Below are 13,001 nucleotides of genomic sequence, written 5' to 3'. Positions count from 1 at the left end.
GATTTCATATTAATATATTAGTACTTATAATATATTAATAAATCATATATAACCTTCTCTCAAGAGTCAATCCTAATAAATTGTCTTGATGATATGCAACCCAAATTGACCATGCTACTCTCGGGTCAAGTACATGCCAATAATAGTTATGGGCTTTGACATCTAATCCAACAGTAACAACCCAGGAAACCAACGAGTGACGACCTACCAAGACACCCCAATCCCCAAACCTAGGAACAAGAAGCGAAAATCTGGGAATAAGAAGAAGGGACAGCCAACTCAAGGACCCTCGTAAAAACAACACATGATTGTTGTCCATACTGCCATGACACCTGCCACACTAACACCAGTGTGACAATATGCTGGAAGCCTCCCAAAATGCAACAAATGAAGCTTCCATCATAATGGAGCCTGCCAAAAGTTGCATTATAATATGTGCAACAAGAAGGGGCACACCTCCGGCTACTGTAGGGCCCCGGCCCCACGTGTCACTCGAACCTCCAACCCAAAAGTGAGTCTGGTATGCTATTTATGCGGTGAAACAATGCACTTTAAGAGAGATTGCTCAACAAAGAGAAATGACGGAGAAGCAGGAGGAGTTTAACAACAGAATAGGAAGGAATAGAAAGGTACTCCACCAAGATTTTTGGTACGTTTTCAAACAAAAAAATTAAGCATCAAATCTTAACAAAAATTTTCCAACTTAATAACATGGTCGTAAAATATTCCATCATCCGAACAAAACCACATCATTCGCAGAAAAACTAGCAATCCTCACAGGTGAGCTGCAATGGCTTAGTGTAAACATTAGATTCATACATAACTAAGATTCTACGGATTAAGAGTGCATGATCGCGCCTTAATTCTTGTTCCTTGTCTGGTTGTAGAATTAGGGCAGGGGCCACTCCATCGATGGCCTTTTCGATCTTAATTATACCTGACTTGTATAGTCCAAACGATTATAGAAGAACCTTGTAAGGATTACATTATGAAATGTTCGCAGTAATAATAATAGGGACAAACCAAAAGCATCAAGGATATATACATAGAATATGGTATCATTCTAAACAATCGCCTCCCTTCAAAATCAACTTAGCATCTGTTACTATAAGAAGTCCCACGCCGTCACTTGTCATAAACTGACTTGATCCTTTCTATACCAGCTTCCAGCACCACAAGGAGACTTTTTGCCATACCCGATCGATTAAGAAAAACTCTTTCAACTCCTAACTAAAAATCCCTAGACCATCTCTAATATCTAGACTCGCGAGTACTTAGGGAGAGATAACATGCTCCTTCTTAGCCCCACAGTAAAGATGAGAAATAGAAAAAAATAGCCATCAAGGGAATTCCAGAGGTTTACAACATCCGCCAAATATTCCCGAAATTCTTTTGGAAACCTCACCCATGTACTAAGTTGAGCTGGGATCGATTCGATTCTTTGAACCATTCTAGTAACCAAACCCCCAATACCACTTAGCACCAACATAGGAATAGAGACTGTCAGATCAAAGGAACGATCTAGTAAGTCTTGAGATTATCAGACCAAGCCTCTAACCTCAGGAAAACAGTTGTCCGAATATTGAGGATGAAAAGTGGATTTCCCATAGGACAACTGAACACTAAGAGTCAAGCAAACCCATTGTAAAAAATCAATATACCATACTCTGAATCGACGATCCCTCCCAGCCAACACTAAGAATCAAGAAATGGTCAACACTCCACTAGTTCAGGATTCTATAGGAAGAGAACCCTCGAGGCAACCTAGGATTCATAAGGCCTGCTACACCACACGTAACCTTAACCTTGGTAACAATTCTGCCAATCCTTATGGCCTAGAAACTCTACTCCTAGAAAACCAGGAGCACAATCTTTAGAAAACCACTCAGGATAGTTCTGGTAACCCATAGCCTTCGGCTACCATGAAACTCCGCATCATACATAGCAAATACCACGTATCCAGCCTTAATATGTGTCTAATCGCCGAAACTCTACCAATCCCATTCGATGAGAACAAGGTCAAAAACAAATGACGAGGTACACTGGGACACCAAGCGAGGATTGCAGAATGAGAAGATCAAAAGAAACAGCACCCCTGATATGCCACAGAGAATTTGAATTTCGGGATGAAATTCCCTCTAACGGGGGGATGATGTGACAACCCGAAATATTTGGATCAAACAATGTCTAAATTGTAACTCTGTTACAAGGAAAACCTTGGAAGTCACATATAAGGTAACTTTTTGAAAGTAAACAACTTTATCAAGGAAAACTAGGCAAATGAATTAGAATAAGAACCTTGAATCAAAATATTGTCTAGTATTAAGCTTAGTCTCCCCACCACCCTAGAACATGGAAGGCAATAAGAATAATGACTTAAGTCAACCTATATGGATATAAATATGGCCAATAAGTTTTTTGGAACCATGATTGAATGCACCCTTGGCTAGTCAACAAGAAAACACCCATTAGACACCTTGTATGCAATTTTTAGCATAATATCCCACTAAGGTCGTCACCTTTGAGTGCACACTAGCTAAAAACATGAACACACCCTTAAAAAATCAACCAAAATCGTGAATCCTTCCTCTGGGCCACCCTTGGCCATAAACCTTATTTATTGTACCTTATTTGACCATAAAGTCCCTTAGTGGACCTTACTTGACGATAAACACCCGCAGTGGATCACCTTTGGCCGTGAACTACACTAATAAAACAAAGATAGGCGAAGAACACACACCTAGGCAATGTCTTGGGTGTAAACTACATAAGGATTCCAAACCTTGACCATGAACGCTTCCCTAGAAAGCATCTTGAGCGTAAACACCTTAAGGATGTGATGTATGACCGTGAACCTCATCCTAGGAAGGATCCTAGGGCGTAAACACCATATATATATTCCAATCTTTGACCATAAACACCTCCCTAGGAGGCATTTGGGTGCAAACACTTAGATATTTTAAGTGTTTACGGATTTATGAGTTGTATTTGGCCATTTTCCCATGTAATCACAGATTCTTATGAATTATCCAAAATTTCTCCAAGAAAACATCATATCAACTCCACACTCTTATTCATGAACGAAAACTGCCTCTCCCCTTATTCTTTTGAACGTAAACCACATCCCATTTACCACATTTTACTTTCTGTAAACTCCCAAAACACTCCCAATGGATTGAAGCTTCAAGCCTGATCTCCTTCAAAGTATTCCCTAGATCATGTATGTATTTCATATTTAGCTAAGTAGTTTCTCATATTCTTTTGTTTATTTCATCATACTTACAAATAAATTTATGTGATAATATTCTTAGGATATTCTAAAGTTCAAAGAGTTTTTCATTCTTTTTTTGTTTTTGTTTTTTTTTTTTTTTTTTGGGGGGGGGGGGGGGGAATAAGAGTCAAATCTTGTTTAAATCCTTGGATAATTGCATGTATTTGTATGTTTAGGTGTTTATGTGTGTGGAAATGATATTATTTCATGTTAATACTTCATAAACTTGAGATTTCACAAACCCCATGATGTTAGACATAAAACTAATCTACTAGGTAAATATATGTTAAGTTACACCAAAATGGTAATTTTTGGTTAAAAACAATTTTACCACTAAAACTTGTGCAAACTTTAAGACATAATAATTTTCATGGATATATATGAGATTTTAGTGGAACTAGTGAAAATATTTTAGTCACAACAAGAAGAGAATATTTTGTTTGCAAAGATCTCCATAAAATTTTGGGTATGTTAAAACACCCTATAAAACATGGCTTTTTATCGAAAAATAAATGTTGCTAGTAAATCAATCATGTTAGGTTGCTACTATTTCAAGAGTTTTAAAACATGGAACATTATGCCATATTCTTAACTTTTTGCAACTTAACAAACTATTAGTTATTATTTATAAATATTCAATATAAATAATTTCATCAAGAAAATGTACATAACAGGGCTTTTATGACAGGTTTATTCGCATGTCATAAATGTCCGTCATAAAACTTTCAGAAACACAAGTGCTAAGTTGTACGTCATAATGCAGAAAAATGCGTGTCATAAATCTGCAGTCATAATTTTACCCAAGGAAAACATTATTTGCATTATTTAACAAAGGGAGAAAAACTCGTGTACATTCCATTAAGGCTCTTGTGAGACAAGTTTTATTTTCGTCGTACCTATCTAGGTACATTGTAAGTCGTGTTTATAACTAGAGTCCCTTGGAGGGGGAGCGGCATAATTGTGTATAGATCTATATGGGGTTGACTCCTCACATATGTGTTGTTCACTACAGCTAGAACGACCAGTCTAAGGTGACAAATATCTGGACAGTATCTGACGCTTGAAAAACGTCAGGGCAGGCGTTCTCGTCATATTTGTATGGTTATAACGATTCACATAGAGTAGGGTCCTAGTGGCATTGGAATTACGTACATTATACAACCATTAATTTTATAAAGTATAGAACTATGTTGCGTATATTTTATAAACTACTTTCACAACTTCGGTCTTACGGTTTTTAAGACCACAACATCTTTTATATACATAAAATATAGGATTTTTTGGGAACACGTTCTTTTCGAAAACAAAAAAGGGAAAACCAAGGAACATACTGTTGGATAAGGTGTCTAAGTCCATAACTATTTCGGGTGTGTACTTGACCCGACCCGGCATGGTCCATTTGGGTTGCATGGCACCATGCAATTGGATAGACTAAATGAGAGAAATAACACTTGGAGATTATTAATATATTATAAGTTCTAATATATTAATAATATTATTTGATTAGTTTGATCAAAGAATTAATTTGGAATTAATTAAGTGATCAAAGGATAACTAATTAAATATATGGGTTGATTATGTAAATCATTCATATCTTGTATAGTGGGCTAAGAGGCTCCATGGATTATCAAGTTGGGTTCTACCCATAGGATGCTCCATGGATGCTCCATGGGAGTTACAAACCCATGGGTCATGGAAATGAAGAGTCATGACACATTAGGGTTTACATGGTGTAACCCTAGATGTGTCAACACTATATAAGGATCCCATTCTCCACCAAAATTGGCTAGACAAATGAAACTAGAGGGCTTGGCCGATTTTAAGAAGTGTGTATTATCTCAAAGGTCTTTCCAAGAGCATTTGGTGTTGTGTGAAGCATTTGAGGCATCACACTTGGGGTGCTAGGCTCACAAGGTTTCAAGGAACATAAGCAACAACAAGGTAAGTTATTCTATCTTTCATTCAGGTTAAAATTGTTCCCCATGTATGCTAGATATAACCTTGGAAATTCAACTTTGCATGATAATTAGACAAACATAGATCCAAGGTTATTAGGGTTGCATGTACACTTAGGAAGTGTTAGAATGCACAAAACCCATCAGTGGTATCAGAGCCTAGGCTTGTTTGCTTTTTATTTGTGCTTAAAAGTTGAAAGGAAAAGTCAAAATCTTGCTGTCTGAATGATGGAATCGTCGAGTCCATGGGGGGAACTCGCCGAGTCCACTTGTATCTTCAACCTACTCGCCGAGTAGGTTCATGCACTCGACGAGTAGGGTCGATAGAGTGCAGTTTTTCGACTTTAGTTGCTGGAAATGGATTAGAAACATTACCCTAAACTGTTTTGGTACTTGAAAACTTGTTTTAGAAGGTGTAATGTCTTTTCTAACTCATTTACAACAACTAGTTATCAAAATTACAAAAGAATAAGTGTGATTTTGATATATGAAAGTGTTCATGTTCATGATCTTGTTCTTATGATGTTTAGATGATCATAGGAATTATTTGTAACCTATGTGGTAGTTTAATTCTTGATCATAATGTGTTTTAATGGAGTCCATAACTTGTCCTCAAGTTATGGAAAACCAAAAGTCTCTTGGATTAAAAAAACCATTAAAAGAACACAAGAGTTAGAAAAATGAAAAGTCCTCATTTTATTACTCTATTAAACTCATAAGTTACAAGATATGAAAAGTTTTGAAAGTTTACAAAACTTGCCCTCAAGTTTTGGAACAAGTAAAGTCAAGTTAAAACTTTAGTTCCAACCTTTAGAATTTTTAAAAGTTAAAATTCAACCCTTATACTATATTATTATTTAATAATTATATATATGTATAAGAACAATGTCGTCTTACCGCTAGTACGCCTCATTCACGAAGCCGGTCTATAAGGTGGGTATAAGGTTGTTGCCTATAAAATGGTGACTTAATGGGTGTCTACTCTCACCCACCGCTTGCTTGACTGGTGGAGGGTCGTTAGCCGAACGGGTAAGACAAGGACTTACAATTTCTCATTCAAAGTATGATGAATATTATAAAGTAACTAAATGTTTTTATTAAATTCCTAATCTTAGTTACTTTAGGAAAAATGTGAATAAGGTGCTAATCCATGAAATTACACTTTACACTTTGATTAAGTCGTTGGTGGAGCGTGTGTGGTTAACCGGCACACTAACTTGGACTTAGCAAGGTAGGTAAAGGATGACTTAGGGTTTATTATAGTATCGATGGAGCGTGTGTGGTTTACCGGCACATCGATTGAGTGATAAACTTTAAGGGTACCAAGTGATTTGCATGGTTACTTCACACCTCGTTTTGTGATCGTCGGCATCCTAGTCACAAAACTTGGAGGGCACACTCGAGATTGAAACATGCCTTTGAAAAAAGTTCATTGAATCTCAAAGAATCTAGGAATTTCTAAGACCCAATCAAAAACCTAATACTTAAATATTGCGGTTTTCGTGGTGGAAATTGGTGAATCGTCATTCACCTACCTTTCAAATATGGTATAGCTTAGATTACGGCATACCTCTTCTAAGTTATATTATATTGTGATTGGATCCTAGCCTTAATATTACATTTGGGTGTTTTATTAAGGACTCTCTTATATCTAAACTAATCTTGTCCTTTTCTTTCAGATGTCTTCAAACAATGTTGCTTCTGGCTCTAATCCTAATGGCTCCTTTACACTTATGAACTTGTGTGGGAAAGTCACCTTTGATGGATCCAACATCAATGAGTGGATCAGAAACATCAGGATGATTACCCGCTACGAGGACAAAGAATATGTCCTTGACAAGGAGCTTAAGGAGATTGATGAGACCACTGCAACTCCTCAGGAGATCGCTGAATTTCGGGCACATGAAAGGGATGCTACGAAAGTGGCTTGCATCATGATGGCCATGATGACAGCGGAACTCCAAAAGTCTTATGAAGATTTCTACCCTTATGAAATGCACCAAGATTTGATGGAAAGATACCATCAAAGTGCAAGACAAGAGAGGTATGAAATCATCTGCTCCATGATAACAACCATGATGAAGGACGGGGAATCCGTCACGAGCCACATGCAGAAAATGCAAAGGTATGTGGATCGTTTGCTGAAGCTTAATGTGAACTTCCCTGAGGATCTTGTAATAGATATCATTTTGCAATCCTTACCATCGTGCTATATAAAATTCCGCATGACATATCACATGAATAAGGAAGAGGTCACACTCAGCAAACTTCAGGGACTTCTCAAGACCGCAGAAACAGGTCTTAAGGGGAAGTCGGTTGCTATCACTCCTACTCCAAACTCAACTCCGGTTTTGGCAATTGGGAAGAATCGATGGAGGAAGAGAAAGAGATCCTCGAAGGGTACCAAAGCTCGGACCCTTGATGGCTCTTCTTCAAGTGGAACCAAGAAAGGTTTCGTCACTCCTTCTTCTGACCCAAAAGAGGCTGAATGCTTCTATTGTCATGAAAAATCTCACTGGAAGCGGAACTGCCCAAAATACCAGCAGGATGTGAAGGATGGGAAAGTCAAACCCAACCATGCAGGTACTTACACTATCATTTCTAACAACTCACCCCATTCTAAGTCTTGGGTCCTTGATACCGGTTGTGGTATTCATATTTGTTGTGACTTGCAGGGACTAAGAAGAAGTGAGAATGTGGAGCAAGGAAGAATAAACTTGATCATGGGGAATAGGAAAGCTTTACCTGTTACCAAGATTGGAGTTTATACTTTATCGCTAAGTAGTGGGTTTAATTTAGATTTGAATAAGTGTTGTTATTCGCCAGGAATGGCAAGAAATATTATTTCCTTTCATGCTTTGTACAAACAAGGGTTTACCTTTTCATTTAATAATGAAGTTGGTTCTATAGATGTTTTCTATAATAATGTCTTTTATTTTAAAGCATTACCTTGTGATGGTGTGTATGAAGCTGTATCTGTTGTAGATAACTTGGGAAATAATGTTTTGTGTATTGATTATACTAATAATAATAACTTGGATAAAGCATCATTATGGCATTGTCGTCTTGGACATATAAGCAAGAAACGCATGGGCCAACTCTAAAAGGATGGAGTCTTGGAGTCGTTTGACCTAAAGTCAGATGATAGTTGCGAATCATGCTTACTTGGAAAAATGACGAACTCACCCTTCACAGGCTTGTGTGAGAGGGGTGAAGGTTTGTTGGACCTTATACACACGGATGTGTGTGGACCATTCAAACATGCCACAAAGGATGCTAATCGTTATTATTTGACTTTTACTGATGATTACAGTAGATATGGATATGTCTACTTAATCAAGCATAAGTCAGAAACTTTCGAGAGGTTTAAGGAATTTAAACAGGAAGTCGAGAATCAATTGGGCAGGAACACTAAGATGCTTCGATCCGATCGAGGAGGTGAGTATCTTAGTTCAGAGTTCCTCGACTATCTTAGGGAATGTGGGATTGTCTCACAATTGACACCTCCCAGGACACCACAGTTGAATGGTGTGGCTGAGAGGCGTAATCGAACCTTGTTGGATATGGTTCGTTCCATGATGAGTCGAGCTACGCTACCAATCTCATTCTGGGGGTATGCCTTAGAGACTGCCGCCCATATTCTTAATCTTGTCCCTACAAAGAAAGTTGCCAAAACTCCTCACGAGATGTGGACTGGCAAAGTACCTCAGCTAGATCACATCAAGATTTGGGGTTGTGAGGCTTTCGTGAGACGCGAGACTAATGATAAGCTCGAACCTCGAAGCGAGAGGTGTATTTTCATCTGCTACCCACAGCAATCCTTTGGTTACCTCTTCTACAGACCTAGTGACAATGTGGTCTTTGTAGCAAGAAGAGGAGTCTTTCGAGAGAGAGAATTTATAAGCCAAGGAGACAGTGGGAGGCAAATTGATCTTGAAGAAATTCAAGAATCAACCGGTGAAGGAACTTCGAACACTAGCCCTCAACTTGAGGAGGAAACTCCTGTTGAGCCAGTTGATGAGCCGGTACCTCTGAGGCGTTCCACGAGAGTTAGGAATGCACCTGAGCATTATTATGGCTTCCATATTACTGCGGAAGGTGAGACACTTATTAGTGATGAAACACTAGTAGGTCTGGATGAACCTAACAGCTACACGGAAGCCATGGCAGGCCCTGAGGCTGCTAAATGGAAAGAGGCCATGGATAGCGAGATACAATCCATGTATGACAATCAAGTTTGGAACTTGGTTGAGAATGTACCTGGTCGTAAGACTGTAGGGTGCAAATGGGTCTTCAAGAAGAAGACCGACATGGATGGTAAAGTACACACTTATAAGGCGAGACTGGTTGCAAAGGGCTTCTCTCAAATTCCTGGAGTGGACTATGATGAGACCTTTTCTCCAGTAGCCAAGATTAAGTCTATTCGGGTTCTGTTGGCCATAGCTGCATTTCATGATTATGAAATATGGCAAATGGATGTCAAAACCGCTTTCCTTAATGGAAAGTTGGCTGAAGATGTTTACATGAGTCAGCCAGAGGGTTTTGTCAGCAACGAGTACCCGAATAGAGTGTGTAAGCTTGAGAAATCCATTTATGGATTAAAACAGGCACCTCGCAGATGGAATCTTTGCTTTGATGAGAAAGTCAAGGAATTTGGCTTTTCGAGGAGTGAAGATGAATCTTGTGTCTATATCAAGGCTAGTGGGAGTATAGTCAGCTTTTTGGTACTGTATGTGGATGACATACTACTCATAGGAAATGACATCCCAACCCTGCAGGAAGTAAAGTCCTGGCTTGGGAAGTGTTTTGCTATGAAGGACCTTGGTGAAGCTGCCTATATCCTAGGGATAAAGATTTTGAGAGACAGGAGTAAAACACTAATTGGACTTAGTCAGAGTACATACTTGGATAAGGTGCTGAAGAGATTCTGCATACAGGATTCCAAGAAAGGAGAGTTACCTATCCAGAGTAACGCCAGATTGAGTAAGACACAAAGCCCTAGCACTGAGGCTGAGGTAGTAGAAATGAGTCGAATACCTTATGCTTCGGCTGTAGGATCGATCATGTATGCTATGACGTGTACTCGACCTGATGTAGCCTTTGCCCTAAGCATGGTTAGCAGGTATCAGGGGAACCCTGGCAAGGCACACTAGACTGTGGTAAAGAATATTCTCAAGTACCTACGGAGGACTAGGGACTGGGTCCTTACCCTCGGTGGGAGTGATGACTTGAGAGTTGTAGGGTATAGTGATGCTAGCTTCCAGACTGATAGGGATAATTTCCGCTCTCAGTCGGGGTGGGTCTTTACCCTAAACGAAGGAGCAATTTCTTGGAAGAGTTCCAAGCAAGAGACAGTGGCAGATTCTACTTGTGAATCAGAGTATATTGCAGCTAGTGAGGCGGCAAAGGAGGCGATATGGCTGAAGAACTTCATTGGAGACCTTGGAGTTGTACCAGCCATTAAAGAGCCAATGGAAATTTTCTGTGATAGTGAAAGTGTTGTTGCCTTAGCCAAGGAACCAAGGGATCACGGGAGATCCAGACACATCGACAGAAAATACCATTTTATCAGACATCGAATTGAAGAAGGACTCCTCGTGGCGAAGAGGGTATCATCAGATGAGAACCCAGCAGATCCCCTCACGAAGGGACTGAGTAGGGTTAAGCATCTCCAGCATGCTCGGAGCATAGGGCTGAAGGATGATATAAGTTTTAGTAGTTAGATAACCCGGAAATTTGTAAAGTGTAATTGACTTTGATGATGAATAAAAGGTGTTTTATTTATAAGTAAAGTGTTGCTATCTCTTGTCGATCTTTTACTATATTTCTTTTGCATGTTTTGACTTCCAGAATAATTTTGTTTGGTATAACATATTATTCAAACCTCCACAGTCGGTCATATGTCGGAAGTAGGTATGAATCAAGACTGTCATGATTGGTTGCAGAGGTCTAAGGTGTTGGACAAGGCTACAACAATCATGAGTGCTCATAAGTTCTGAGCATTGGACTCAACCCACGCTCACTGGAATCACTTCATGGAATTTTATCTCGAGTGATCGTGAGACGGTAATATCATATAAGTCTTCAAACCTAGAGATATGATTTGTTACTTACGAGTTGGTTATGCATTGATTGTACGAAAACGCATTGGTAACTCGATGTTATAAAACGTGCTTTTGTGTGTAATTCAATGAGTGGTAGAACAAACATATGAGTCGAAGTTTATCTGTTCCTTCTTGGATTAGAAGCTGATATCTGGGCCCCTCGATGATTTTGTTTTGACCTATGAACCGGGCCCGGTCAGAACTAAATTGATGTGTTCAATTAAGTTCTTTGTCAAACAAATCGGAAATCGGGAAACAAACTGTTGGACAATAAGTAAGACATTGTTCCATGTATTTGTCCGGCTGATATCTAGAACGGAGGATTATATGATCACTTATCTAAATGGCGTACCATCATCTTCTCAGTTACGAGAGACCTAGAAAGAGCTACGATTGTCGGTCGGTTCCTGAAGTACTAGAGATATAGTTATTAGACTTATCCAAGTGGGAGACTGTTGGATAAGGTGTCTAAGTCCATAACTATTTCGGGTGTGTACTTGACCCGACCCGGCATGGTCCATTTGGGTTGCATGGCACCATGCAATTGGATAGACTAAATGAGAGAAATAACACTTGGAGATTATTAATATATTATAAGTTCTAATATATTAATAATATTATTTGATTAGTTTGATCAAAGAATTAATTTGGAATTAATTAAGTGATCAAAGGATAACTAATTAAATATATGGGTTGATTATGTAAATCATTCATATCTTGTATAGTGGGCTAAGAGGCTCCATGGATTATCAAGTTGGGTTCTACCCATAGGATGCTCCATGGATGCTCCATGGGAGTTACAAACCCATGGGTCATGGAAATGAAGAGTCATGACACATTAGGATTTACATGGTGTAACCCTAGATGTGTCAACACTATATAAGGATCCCATTCTCCACCAAAATCGGCTAGACAAAAGAAACTAGAGGGCTTGGCCGATTTTAAGAAGTGTGTATTATCTCAAAGGTCTTTCCAAGAGCATTTGGTGTTGTGTGAAGCATTTGACGCATCACACTTGGGGTGCTAGGCTCACAAGGTTTCAAGGAACATAAACAACAACAAGGTAAGTTATTCTATCTTTCATTCAAGTTAAAATTGTTCCCCATGTATGCTAGATAGGAATATAACCTTGGAAATTCAACTTTGCATGATAATTAGACAAACATAGATCCAAGGTTATTAGGGTTGCATGTACACTTAGGAAGTGTTAGAATGCTCAAAACCCATCAAATACATGCAACTATACACGAATTTACAAAGCGTACTCACTCTGCTAGTTTTATAAGAATCTAGAACTATGTTCATATATTTTGTAAATCTGATTTCACAACTACGGTTTTAGGGTTTGAGAACCACCACATCTTTGTATATAGAAAATATGGGAATTTCTGGGAACACCCTCTTTTCAGTAACAAACAAAGGCAAACTAAAGAACATGAATGCAATTATAAACAATTTTTGGAACGAGACTCATAAACCACTTTTATAGAAAGATTTGGATTTTTTGGAGTTTTACATCGAACTATGAACAAAGTTGTTACAAGGTTTTGCCTACAAAAAAAATTCTTATTAACTCACAAACTTTTTAATTGACGCTTTTCAAAACGACTTGTATTCTCAAAGATCTAGTAGACAGATATTCACCACGATCGAGGCCTGACGTTGCTGCTT

Source organism: Lactuca serriola, chromosome 1, assembly GCF_051521515.1.
Source record: "Lactuca serriola cultivar US96UC23 chromosome 1, Lser_US96UC23_V15, whole genome shotgun sequence".
Taxonomy (NCBI): domain Eukaryota; kingdom Viridiplantae; phylum Streptophyta; class Magnoliopsida; order Asterales; family Asteraceae; genus Lactuca; species Lactuca serriola.
This window is presented reverse-complemented; position numbering follows the sequence as displayed.